The sequence below is a fragment of the Anabrus simplex genome, chromosome 5 (genome assembly GCF_040414725.1).
Source record: "Anabrus simplex isolate iqAnaSimp1 chromosome 5, ASM4041472v1, whole genome shotgun sequence".
Classification (NCBI taxonomy): Eukaryota; Metazoa; Arthropoda; class Insecta; order Orthoptera; family Tettigoniidae; genus Anabrus; species Anabrus simplex.
Genome location: NC_090269.1, coordinates 94,517,492 through 94,532,000, shown reverse-complemented (window position 1 = coordinate 94,532,000; position 14,509 = coordinate 94,517,492). Strand labels below are relative to the sequence as shown.

The 14,509-nt window shown below is 40.1% G+C and overlaps 1 protein-coding gene across 1 annotated transcript in view; it reads right to left on the bottom strand.

The window, feature by feature from the left end:
• LOC136873786 (uncharacterized) overlaps nucleotides 1–14,509 on the bottom strand; it is a 788,774-nt gene that overhangs the window by 368,629 nt on the left and 405,636 nt on the right. The gene's annotated exons all lie outside the window — the stretch shown is intronic.

The following is a 14,509-nucleotide window of genomic DNA, read 5'->3' as shown; positions in this document are numbered from 1 at the left end:
ATCAATCAATCAATCAATCAATCAATACTGATCTGCATTTAGGGCAGTCGCCCAGGTGGCAGACTCCCTATCTGTTGCCTTCCTAGCCTTTTCCGAAATGATTTCAAAGAAATTGGAAATTTATTGAACATCTCCCTTGGTAAGTTATTCCAATCCCTAACTCCCCTTCCTATAAATGAATATTTGCCCCAGTTTTTCCTCTTGAATTCCAACTTTATCTTCATATTGTGATCTTTCCTACGTTTATAGACGCCATTCAAACATATTCGTCTACTATTGTCATTCCACGCCATCTCTCCGCTGACAGCTCGGAACATACCACTTAGTCGAGCAGCTCTTCTTTTTTCTCTCAATTCTTCCCAACCCAAACATTGCAACATTTTTGTAACGCTACTCTTTTGTCGGAAATCACCCAGAACAAATCGAGCTGCTTTTCTTTGGATTTTTTGGTTCTTGAATCAGGTAATCCTGGTGAGGGTCCCATACACTGGAACCATACTCTAGTTGCGGTCTTACCAGAGACTTATATGCACTCTCCTTTACATCCTTACTACAACCCCTAAACACCCTCATAACCATGTGCAGAGATCGGTACCCTTTATTTACAATCCCATTTATGTGATTACCCCAATGAAGATCTTTCCTTATACACTGACTGACAGAGCAAATGCAACACCAAGGAGTGGTTCGAAAGGGATGAAAGTTGGGGAAAAACAGAGACGGCACGGACGAATAATTGATGTTTATTTCAAACCGATATGCAGGTTACACAATGCGCACGGCATCGACTCAGTAGGATGTAGGACCACCGCGAGCGGCGATGCACGCAGAAACACGTCGAGGTACAGAGTCAATAAGAGTGCGGATGGTGTCCTGAGGGATGGTTCTCCATTCTCTGTCAACCATTTGCCACAGTTGGTCGTCCGTACGAGGCTGGGGCAGAGTTTGCAAACGGCGTCCAATGAGATCCCACACGTGTTCGATTGGTGAGAGATCCGGAGAGTACGCTGGCCACGGAAGCATCTGTACACCTCGTAGAGCCTGTTGGGAGATGCGAGCAGTGTGTGGGCGGGCATTATCCTGCTGAAACAGAGCATTGGGCAGCCCCTGAAGGTACGGGAGTGCCACCGGCCGCAGCACATGCTGCACGTAGCGGTGGGCATTTAACGTGCCTTGAATACGCACTAGAGGTGACGTGGAATCATACGCAATAGCGCCCCAAACCATGATGCCGCGTTGTCTAGCGGTAGGGCGCTCCACAGTTACTGCCGGATTTGACCTTTCTCCACACCGAAGCCACACTCGTCTGCGGTGACTATCACTGACAGAACAGAAGCGTGACTCATCGGAGAACACGACGTTCCGCCATTCCCTCATCCAAGTCGCTCCAGCCCGGCACCATGCCAGGCGTGCACGTCTATGCTGTGGAGTCAATGGCAGTCTTCTGAGTGGACGCCGGGAATGCAGGCCTCCTTCAACCAATCGACGGGAAATTGTTCTGGTCGATATTGGAACAGCCAGGGTGTCTTGCACATGCTGAAGAATGGCGGTTGACGTGGCGTGCGGGGCTGCCACCGCTTGGCGGCGGATGCGCCGATCCTCGCGTGCTGACGTCACTCGGGCTGCGCCTGGACCCCTCGCACGTGCCACATGTCCCTGCGCCAACCATCTTCGCCACAGGCGCTGCACCGTGGACACATCCCTATGGGTATCGGCTGCGATTTGACGAAGCGACCAACCTGCCCTTCTCAGCCCGATCACCATACCCCTCGTAAAGTCGTCTGTCTGCTGGAAATGCCTCCGTTGACGGCGGCCTGGCATTCTTAGCTATACACGAGTCCTGTGGCACACGACAACATGTTCTACAATGACTGTCGGCTGAGAAATCACGGTACGAAGTGGGCCATTCGCCAACGCCGTGTCCCAATTATCGTTCGCTACGTGCGCAGCACAGCGGCGCATTTCACATCATGAGCATACCTCAGTGAAGTCAGTCTACCCTGCAATTGGCATAACGTTCTGACCACTCCTTCTTGGTGTTGCATTTGCTCTGTCAGCCAGTGTATTAACACCTAGATACTTACAATGATCCCCAAAAGGAACTTTCACCCCATCAACGCAGTAATTAAAACTGAGAGGACTTATCCTATTTGTGAAACTCACAACCTGACTTTTAGCCCCGTTTATCAACATACCATTGCCTGCTGTCCATCTCACAACATTTTCGAGGTCACGTTGCAGTTGCTCACAATCTTGTAACTTATTTATCACTCTATAGAGAATAACATCATCCGCAAAAAGCCTTACCTCCGATTCCACTCCTTTACTCATATCATTTATATATATAAGAAAACATAAAGGTCCGATAACACTGCCCTGAGGAACTCCCCTCTCAACTATTACAGGGTCAGACAAAGCTTCACCTACTCTAACTCTCTGGGATCTATTTTCTAGAAATATAGCAACCCATTCAGTCACTATTTTGTCTAGTCCAATTGCACTCATTTTTGCCAGTAGTCTCCCATGATCCACCCTATCAAATGCTTTAGACATGCTTTGACCTCCAGAATCCAAGATATCTGCTATATCTTGCTGGAATCCTACAAGTTGAGCTTCAGTGGAATAACCTTTCCTAAAACCGAATTGCCTTCTATTGAACCAGTTATTAATTTCACGAACATATCTAATATAATCAGAAAGGTTGCCTTTCCAAAGCTTACATACAATGCATGTCAAACTTACTGGCCTGTAATTTTCAGCTTTATGTCTATCACCCTTTCCTTTATACACAGGGGCTACTATAGCAACTCTCCATTCATCTGGTATAGCTCCTTCGACCAAACAATAATCAAATAAGTATTTCAGATATGGTACTATATCCCAACCCATTGTCTTTAGTATATCCCCAGAAATCTGATCAATTCCGGCCGATTTTCTAGTTTAACTTTTGTATCTTATTGTAAATGTCATTGTTATCATATGTAAATTTTATTACTTCTTTGGCCTTAGTCTCTTCCTCTATCTCGACATTATCCTTGTAACCAACAATCTTTACATACTGCTGACTGAATACTTCTGCCTTTTGAAGATCCTCAAATACACACTCCCCTTGTTCATTAATTATTCCTGGAATGTCCTTCTTGGAACCTGTTTCTGCCTAAAAAAAACCTATACATACCCTTCCATTTTTCACTAAAATTTGTATGACTGCCAATTATGCTTGCCATCATGTTATCCTTAGCTGCCTTCTTTGCTAGATTCAATTTTCTAGTAGTTCCTTAAGTTTCTCCTTACTTCCACAGCCATTTCTAACTCTATTTCTTTCCAGTCTGCACCTCCTTCTTAGTCTCTTTATTTCTCTATTATAATAAGGTGGGTCTTTACCATTCCTTACCACCCTTATAGGTACAAACCTGTTTTCGCATTCCTCAACAATTTCTTTAAACCCATCCCAGAGTCTGTTTACATTTTTATTTACCGTTTTCCACCGATCATAGTTACTTTTTAGAAACTGCCTCATACCTGCTTTATCAGTCATATGGTATTGCCTAACAGTCCTACTTTTAAGACCTTCCTTTCTATCACATTTATTTTTAACTACCACAAAAACCTGCTTCATGATCACTAATACCATCTATTACTTCAGTTTCCCTATAGAGCTCATCTGGTTTTATCAGCACCACATCCAGGATATTTTTCCCTCTGGTTGGTTCCATCACTTTCTGAATCAGCTGTCCTTCCCATATTAACTTATTTGCCATTTGTTGGTCATGCTTCCTGTCGTTCGCATTTCCTTCCCAATTGACATCTGGCAAATTCAGATCTCCCGCTACAATCACATTTCTTTCCATGTCGTTTCCCACATAGCTGACTATCCTATCAAATAATTCCGAATCCGCATCAGTGATACCCTTTCCCGATCTGTACACTCCAAATATATCAAGTTGCCTATTATCTTTAGAAATGAGCCTTACACCTAGAATTTCATGTGTCCCATCTTTAACTTTTTCATAGCTTACAAGTTCTTCTTTCACCAGAATGAAAACTCTCCCTCCCACCTTTCCTATCCTATCTCTACGATACACACTCCAGTGCCGTGAGAAAATTTCTGCATCCATTATATCATTTCTCAGCCATAATTCAACTCCTATTACAATATCTGTTAAATATATATCTATTAAATTACTTAATTCTATTCCTTTCTTTACAATACTTCTCCAATTCAACACTAACAATTTTATGTCATCCCTACTTGATTTCCAGTTCCCTGTTCCCTTATCACCGCTCTCTAGGCCATCCAGTGTCCCTGAATGTACTTCCCTATTACCCTTCCAAACAAATTTCCTAACTTATACGTACCACTGCGGTTTAAATGAAGGCCATCCGAGCGCAGATCCCTATCTCCTACCCACCTATTAGGATCTAGAAATTTCACTCCCATTTTCCCACATACCCACTCCATAGTCTCATTTAAATCCCCAATCACCCTCCAGTCAGTATCCCTCCTACACAGTATTCCACTAATAACAATCTCCGCTTTCTTAAACTTCACCCGTGCTGCATTTACCAGTTGCCCTAAAAGCACGACAGGCAAGTCACCAACGTCTTTTCTCATATGAAGACTGGGTTAGAGAATGTTCATTGTAATGGTAGGCCAGCTTGCCTACCGTCAGTCACAATCAGGTTGGGGAGTTTTCATTATAATGGCAGACAAACACTCTCCGCCTGCCTTTATAGATTCTCAGAAAGACTCTCTTAGTGGTTTTCTCAACTGAAATGAACATGGATCATTATCATGACGTCAGTAGGAATGGCGCGATAAAAAGCAATTCCTTCATATGAAATACTCGATCAAATGAAAAACCACACATTTTCTGACTTTTAACGAACAGCACTATGCTGCCGAACTAACAGTCCAAAGCTACAGAGCTGGAATGACCAAGACGCAGACATCTGTGGTCCATGAACAATCTTCGTCCTTTTTTCGGCAGGGGGAAGGGGGTTTCAAATAGTGGATAGTCCCAGGGCAAAAACTATGCTCGTTTACTTATCTATTTCCTGAGAGTACCCGATGTGTCGGAAAATCTCAATTCACTACACTGGCGGGGGAAAGAACTATCTGAGGTGGAGGCAATTTTTCCTCCAAGACAGAGAAGAAACCACGTCTTCGCTGCTAATTTGGAATAAAATTAATGTAGATTTAATGAAAGTGAAGAGGAAGAAGCTTTTCCTAAGAAACGACTCTTTTCAGAGTTGAATTTTGAGTTATTTAGTGAATTGTGGTGCTAAAATTTGGAATAGGACTAAATTGTAATTCCAGACCAGTTCATACTACTACTCCTGCTACTACTAACTGAGCCTCTGACTTAAGTGCGCACACTGCTCATTCAAAACAGCACGTCAGTGTAGGTATCGAATAGCTATTTCCCGCCAATATTCAGTTAGGCTGTTATACTCGGTACGCAGCAGTAATCCCATCTATCGGAGTTGAATGTCAGCATAAGAGACAAAGAACATTACAACAAACAACGGTCAGTGTAATGTTATTGTTGATATATGTTACGCGCTTTTGATATTGTAGGCCTTCACATTATTAATTATCTTCCGGTTCTGAAATACCACTCGTATCATAGTCGGTACGGTAAAACTGAATAAAACATAAATGATCGGAAATTATATTCTCTATAACTTTTATTATGTAGTACTTTCCATAGGACCAAGAACATAGGTATTTAAAAATTAAATTTTAGGTGACTTCCCCTAAACTACCATTTCACCCAGGGTGAATAACATTGTTTATAGCTTAAACTGTAGTTTCTTATTCCTCGACTCTATACACCGATTTTCATTAAATTCTGTTTACCCATTTTGTCGGGGCTCGGCGTTGATATGGACTTAGCAACAAAAATCCAAATTCATGAATATCTGTGTTATCATAGCCGGTACGCTAAAATTGCATAAGACGTAAATGATCAGAAATGTAATTCTATATAACTTTAGTTATGTCGTATTTATCGATATGACCAATAATAATATAAATATTTGAGAATTGAATTTTAGGCCTTCCCCTAAACTACCATTTCACTCAGCGTGAATAAAATAATGTATAGCCTAGATTGTAGCGGCTCACCCCCCGAATCTACATACCAATTTTTGTTAAATTCTCTTCATCCGTTTTCTCGTGATGCGTGTACAGACAGACAGACAGACAGACAGACAGACAGACAGACAGACAGACAGACAGACAGACAGACAGACAGACAGACAGACAGACAGACAGACAGACAGACAGACAGACAGACAGACAGACAGACAGACAGACAGAAATTACGGAAAAGTAAAAACTGCATTTTTTTGTTACTTTGGACATGGTCGATACAGAAATACCATTCTTTTCAAATTTTGGGCAATGTACAGACAAAACTCTTATTTTATATATTGTGCCATTTCACCATTTGCATCAGTAGGAACAAAAATGGAGTTCAAGCCATTAAAAGGTCAATGTGAAAGCAACTAACATCGGTACGAACCGAAATGATAATCCTTTCAACCGGTAGTCACCGAAAGAACCATACTTAGAAGGCTGTGAAAAAAAGAATGACAGAAGCGGATTATTTAAACCAATTACTAAGAAAAAAGAGACTTCCATTAGAACATTCTTCACAATTCAGTACTACTGCAAGCAAGACGGAGTCGAGCAAAAAAAGAAGCCAGCTTATCAGATTTTAAGATCACATATTGACGGAGGATAAAATCCGCGGCAGCCCGCTCAACGTCAGCTTTAGAGATTAAATAACTGCGCGAAATTTAAAGACCATCAAAAGGAGTTAGCAAGTCTGGTGCAGCAAATACGTCACGGCTGGACTTAGAAGTGTTATATTTGTCTGATACTGCATATCGTAGACAGCAGACTCCAACCAGCTGTCAAGTGCATTTCTAATAAAGACGGAGAAATCACATTCGCTCTGCAAGCGAGAAAGTTTTTACCAATAATAGCACAATTAGAACTACTATATTGAGACTAATCGTCCGAGAGCACATTTTATTCTGATATCATAGGCATTACGAAACGAAGATAAATTGCAAGATGACAACACTAACTAATACATTGTATTATTCTGTTCCAAACGTACCAGAGACCACTATGATGTTGTAAAAGGTCAAGGCAAAGACTACTCCGACTATGGTGGCGCTTTACGACGTTGATGACCCAGGAGGATTGAAAAACAGCTGAGAAGACGAGATGGACCCGATTACTTAAAGCAGAACCATGGAGCGAGGCCTACCATTCCCAATTACCAACAGCGAGATGGCGAACAGGGTGCAATAAGCAAAGTTATGTCCCCTATGAGTCGTTGTTCGTAAGTAGAAACCTTTATTTTTGGCTATGTGTTGATATGTTTTGTGACATTGTGCGTGCGTATAATATATCGAAGTGTAATTACAGGGATGTAGGTATTCATCTGATGTTACTGTCAATCCCATATGTAGGCGTAATATACCAGTGAAAGCCGTTCGCAACTTTATCAATGTGGTGTGAGAGAAAGTAATAGATATTTTTAATCATTATCAGTGAAGTGTTAAAGTGTAATATGAGTGTCAATATACATGTGTGGTGGCTTTATCGGAATGGCAAGTTAAGAGATCGTATTTAGGGAATGTTTACGACAAAATATAGTAGTACAGCTTAGTATTATGATGCACTTTTCTTTGACACTATGACAGTAAGAATAATGTTTTTATATGTGAAGGTTATGGCACATACGCATCGTATCTAATGAGATGGGTGCTTGTAATGCATTGATATGGATATTACGTGATATTTGGAATGGTAAATAGTGAATGAAGTAATAATATATAAGCGGATGTTAAGTTGTGATGGTGATATTTATTTTTATTTGAGAGGTTGGTCATAGTAGTCTTCTGTGAGATGATATTACGTGCAAATTATGCATTCTAAGATTTATTGAAACGTACTGCTTTCAATTGCTGTTTTTATTCCCAGATACATTCAAAGTAGGTTAGGATACGATCTCAATGCCATCAATACAGTGTTGTTTTGAGTATGTAGGATCATCAAATGAACCAGGAGGCTAGTAATAATTAATAATAAATTTTATTGCGCACAATGTGCATAGAAGTTCACAATTAGATAAGACAGCGTGGCGTCTAATACGCTCTGCATAAGTGTTAGTCCTTAATAAATTCACTAATCGAGCAGGACCTCGAGGAACACTTCTGGATATGATATCTTTCACATACTTGGTCACATAGCCTACACACACAGTTTATGTTCGGATCGTGAAAAACTTTATTTTTGCACATCTTGAAATGGAATCCGTGTACAGCCAACCTCGTAACTATGTGTCTCAGTTGGTAGCCCGTTTCCATCCATTTTCGATTCGTCATGGCCTCCGTTGAGTAGAAGTCTTCCCAAATGTCCCTCTTTTTTTCTCTAAGTTTATGCAACAGGTTATCGTATGCTGCGCCTCCTGGTAAAACAAGATTGTATCTCAGGTCCTCAATCAGGAAGGTTTCTCTCGCGAGTTCATATACAAGTCGAGATCTTGTAGTCTTTGAAACACTGAGGACTCGCTTCAGATATCTGGATTTTATCTTTTCCAGGTCGTTTAATTGCTTCAAACTCAGAAATTCCCCTATGATCTCAAGCCCATAGGTTAACACTGGTAGCACTTTTACTCGAAAAAGCACCATGGAATAACACACAACCAGGAATGTCCCACAATGATAACCAATGAGCTAACACCTTTGAAGGAGGCGATGCATGGCAAAGATGAAATTCCAAATGCAAACCAGAAACTAGCGGTTAAAGAATCAAGAGCTTTTATTACGAACAAAGATGGAAGGGAAGTAATACAAGAACGAGAATCTGGAGACTACCGAATAGAAAATGAGAATAACTGGAATATATACGAGAGGAAAAGGAGAGATAAAAGAGGAGAGAGGAAAACTGGGAGTGATCTTGACAATATTAATGATGCAAACACCCAACGAAGCAGACCAATAATAGGAGCGAGAGAAGGCGATACCAAGATAAGGGCAGCAGAGTCAAACGCATGGTTATATGTGGGAAGACTCGAACCAAATACAACCAAGGAAGACATATGCGAATATCTGAGGGAAAACGGTATAGACGGAAAGGTGTTCTGTGATACAGTTAGTGAGAGGCCAACCAGCACAGCATTTAAAATTGGAATTCCGTACAAAGACCTAGAACGAGTGCATGATAGTTCGTTCTGGCCCGCCCGTGTAGTATGCCGGCATTTTCGGAAACCTTGGAAATTTCGTAGGACTCAGCAATGACAGGGTTAGAGTCATGACTTGGAATGTAGAAGGACTAAGAGGTGCACTAAATCTAACCTCAAGTAACATACTAGAGGAATTTGGCATATGTGTTCTAACAGAAACATTCATCAGGGAGGACTCAATAATAAATGTTCCAGGTTTCTACAACTATCATGTGTACGCCAATCAACTTAAGGAAAGGGGACGACCATCAGGTGGAGTATCAGTACTCGTTAAACCTCATCTAACACCATGTAAACAACTGTTGAGAGACGAAAACCTATTGATTTTACGAACGAAAGTATTAGTGATCATGGCAGTATACTTCAGCCCTGAACGCACTGCAGCAGACATAGTTGATACGCTTGGAAATGCGTTGAATATGATAAATGATGAAGAAAAGGTGTTAATTGCCGGTGACTTGAACTGTCCAGTAGATAAACACAGCTGGAAAACTGAAGATGTTATGGACTACCTGAGGCACAGTGGATTTGTGCTGTTAAACAAGAAACAGGAATGGACATACATAGGACCAAATGGAGGCAGCACAATAGATTTAATGCTTTCAAGGGGTCTCATAACATTGGGAACAACAAAGCTGGTCCTCAAAGATGGCTCCATTGTAAGAAAGCACTTACCAGTGAGCACAGACATTATCACGAAGACGGAAGAGGTGGCTGAATTAAGAAAAGGAGCCAAAATCAGAAAGAATATAGACATAAACAAAGTGAAAGCAAAGACAAGCCAGATCAACGAGGTGAAGAAAATGATAGATGAAGGTGAAATAGATTCCGCAGCATGGTGGATAGCAAGTTGCTATGAGGAAGCGGCTCCTCTAAGTTTGGGGACAAGAAAGTCAAAACCTTGGTTCGACAAACAATGTTATGAGGCAAGGAGAAGTACATTAGAAAAATTGAACAGGGCAAGAGAAATAAGGAACAGAGAAAACTTGGAAGAGTACCGGCAACAGAGAGTTCAGTACAAAGAGCTCCTGAAGAGAAAAAAGATTCAGTACATAGAAGAACAACAGAAGAGGATCATAGAAGAAGCTAAATTGGATCCATACAAGACTCTACGGCCGAAAACGAGCAAAATACATTCTAAGATTGATATGGAAACATGGAAATCACACCTCAACAAAACAATTGCTTTGAGAAATACGAGACAAACATTCAGATGTCCAGATCACAGAGAACCATCAAATTTAATAACGGAAAATGAAATCGTTCAGGCCATCAAGGAAGGAAGGCGCAATAGAACACCAGGACCAGATGGAGTCAAAAATGAACATCTAAAAGAGACAGTGAGGGAATTGTTACCGGTATGGAGTGCCTTACTGAACAAATGCCTCGAAACTGGAAGGTTCCCAACAGATTGGAGGAAGGCAACAATCCGAATGCTATATAAGGGGAAAGGAGACGCAGATGATCCGAATTCCTACAGAGGGATCGCGATGGAACAAACAGGTTTGAAACTTCTGACAAGGATCTTAACGAAGAGAGTGATGAGTAAATTGGATGCACTGTTACCAGAGGAGCAATTTGGATTCAGACGGAAAAGATCTACAACTATGGCATTGGAGAATTTACTGAATCATATTCGTATCACCCTAGAAATGCCACGAGGCAAATTATTTGTGGCATTCATTGACTTCTCCAAGGCATTTGATTGGGTAAACAGAAGGTTACTCATAGATAAGCTGGAGAAGTTAATCGGAACATCTAATGTCACTACACTCATATCAAACCTGTTGGCTGAGAATTATATACAGGTGGACGATGGCATTGGGTCGTCAGATTGGATACCGCAGACTATAGGAGTTCTTCAAGGTGATCCACTTAGCCCTATATTATTTAACGCTTTCACCTCTGATGTAGTGTCAGAGATAAAGGAAAATACAGACACAGAAATGTACCTGTATGCTGATGACATGGCAATTGCGGCTGAAGACATAACAGAACTACAACGTGCGATGAACTTGTTAGTGGACTGGGCAAACAAGAATGAAATGAAAATAAATGAGGATAAGACTGAACTAGTCGTATTCAGGAAAGGAGGTAAACTAAAGGAAACAGAGCACATATGGTGTAATAATGTCCGCCTTCGCAGAGTTAGCAGTTTTAGATACCTAGGTGTAACCTTGCAGACCACATGCAGCAGTTTCAGGATCCATATAAGAGCTAGAATTATTGCAGCTCTGAAAGCGATGAATGACATCGAGAATATCACACAAATTGCAGAGGAGGCTAGTAATGATAATATTTAGGCCTTCACTGAGTTATTTATGACCGTTTTCAAGTACTCTCACACATGATAACCTAATTCCTGATTTTATGTGAGCATCTTGACACATCACTGCTAACTTAGTCATTCATATACGGATTTTTAGATGAAGGTAGAGTCTTCTAACATGCCAGTTTTTCGACTTGTGGTATAATTTGTTAGAAATTTAATAAAATACACTTGGCAATGCTACATTCAGCCAGATACGCATTTAAATTGAATTTTAACCATGGATTAAGGTAATAATTATGTGAATTAACCACATAAGCCATATGATAGTATTAATTTGAAATCAATCACGACTTAGAGCGGACCTGAGTTTGCTTATATGGAGATCGGAACCTATGAAACATGAAAACGAAGGGAACTTTCAAGCATATTATTTAACTGAAATCCTTAGAAAACAGATATTGCATTCCCATATAATTTTCTACTGTGTATGGACACAGATATTAGATTTAGCACAAAGTGACATTCGTTTCACCAGTCAAATTTAAGTTAAAGGTTAAATGACAGAACTTTAAATGGCTTTGAGGAGCAATTCAGCTCAGAGAGAAGAGATTCCAAATCTTAATGAATTATTTATTTGGCTATTTTCACTGCGTTCTACATTCTGTTTAAAGACTATAATCTGAAATGATGTATATAGTAATGAATGTAATTTTCTTTTAATTTTTTAACCAATTGGATGCATCTAATTCTTACAACTCTATTTAGTATGTTCTACTTGATTAATATGTTTTAATTTTTCAATTGATTCTTCGAACATTATTTATATATGGCTTAGATTTTCAACGGGCCAAGGTATTAATGAATCGATAATTATGGCCTAGATTTCAGCTACTTATTACAAGTTTTCTAAACTTAATATTTTTATTTCAACTTAACTGTAACTGATTGAGATATTTATAAAATTACGAAGCTATCTACGTTGTGAGAGGCATTTTCAACGATATGCTAGGTAACATTTCCTTAGTATTTGGACTGAATAGTCAATAAAAGTTGAATAGTGAAACTCCATAATTCTTTTAATGCCTACTTAGTATAAGAACTAAGTGTAAGATTGTAATAACTCATTTTTAATTGCGATTTCGTTGGCGACACATGCAATCAGTTGAAATATTGAATTGACCTGATATTTGCGATTAATTTGGCGACATGCAAGTATGGTGTCCGACTGATAGCGTGTTGGAGACGTCCTTCTGCGTAGGTTGAGATTTACCATAGGCCATCGGAGTACTTTCTCAAGCGGAACCCACAACCCGGCAACATTAATCAGATAGAATCATTTATCAAGAGCTAGTCTGGATCTCATGTATCCTCACCTGGACGCGGGAATGGTGCATGTAGTCTTGTCGCCCATACGCGTGGCAATTTAAGAGAAAGACACCGGGGTCAAGAACCGTTGGTCGCCAAATCATGTAGATTTGTCGCACAAGGTGTTGGCAAATAGAGAAAGACACCGTGGGAAAGAGAAGTTGGTCGTCAAACCATGTACATTTGATGCCACATCGTGTTCGCGATGAAGAGAAAGGCATTGTGGTCTGGAAATAGGGTCGTCGAGTCATGTAGAATTTGGCTGCGCAAACATGTGGCAGTTTGAGAGAAAAACTTACTGAGGAAATCTTGATAAGAGGGAAAGGTATTTCAGGAGTTGATTGACAAAGGATTTTCGAACGTAAGGACGAGATGATTAAATGAAAATGGGAGTATCGTACAAAACTTAGTTGTATCTGGTAAAGAAGTTGTCGCTTGATCAGATAATTATTTTTGTATTATGGGATCGAAGAGAACACAGGAGGACATTGAACTGTGAAGTCGAGTAGATGCCCAATAATAATAATAATAATAATAATGAGAAATAGGAGAGAGAAGAAATGGATGGATGAGCTGAAGGAAATGTCCGAGGATGACTAAAAGCAGTCGAATTTCAATATAGAGGAAGCTGATGTAGAGTACGATGACTTTACAATTGTAAATATGAATAGTTGGAAATGAATTTAAGGAATGTTGTTAATATGTTAGTCGCAATTTATTAGGAAATAACTTAGACATAGGAAATAGATGGTAAGAAATTAAGTCTTTTGAACCTTTTTAATTATTCATTCCAGAATTAAGATTTGGAATCTCAGTCATTAGGATCAACATTTCATGTTTCATAGTGTAATTGGGTCAACGTCGTGAGCAAAGCCTAGTCTGAGTAGTTAAGCCTATATACTTAAGCATAATACAAGTACAGTTGGGTGAGATAAGTATAAGAATATTGGCTAAATTGAATTATAGAGAAGTTAGGGCAGAATTAGAGTATTATTAGGATTAATAGAGAATTCGGGAATAATACGTGGAAGTCAAGATGTCGACGTTAAGCCACATAAGAGCACAATTTGAAGAGTACCAGAAGGAACAGGAAGAGAAGCAAGAGAAATATCAGAAAGAACAAGAAGAGAAGGAAAGAAGACAGAAAGAAGAACAACGGGGAATGTTGCAAGCCATAAAGGAATTGATGGAAGAAATGAATAAGAAACAGAAGGAAGAACAAGAGGAGAAAGAGAGAAAACAGAAGGAAGAACAGGAGGAGAAAGAGAGAAAACAGAAGGAAGAACAAGAGGAGAAAGAGAGAAACCAGAAGGAAGAACAAGAGGAGAAAGAGAGAAAACAGAAGGAAGAACGGGAGGAGAAAGAGAGAAAACAGAAGGCAGAGCAAGAAGAGAAGAAGAGACAGGAAGAAGAGAGAAAGAAAGAGAAACAAGAATGGGAAGAAAAATATCAAAGACTCCTGGAAGAAATGAGAAAGGAAAGGAGAGAAGATCAACTGAAACAGCGAGAGTTGTTTAAGGAAGTCCACAAGGAACAGGAAGAGAAACAGAAGCAGATGATGGAGGAGATGAATAAAGGTCATCAAGAGCAGAAGGAAGAATTG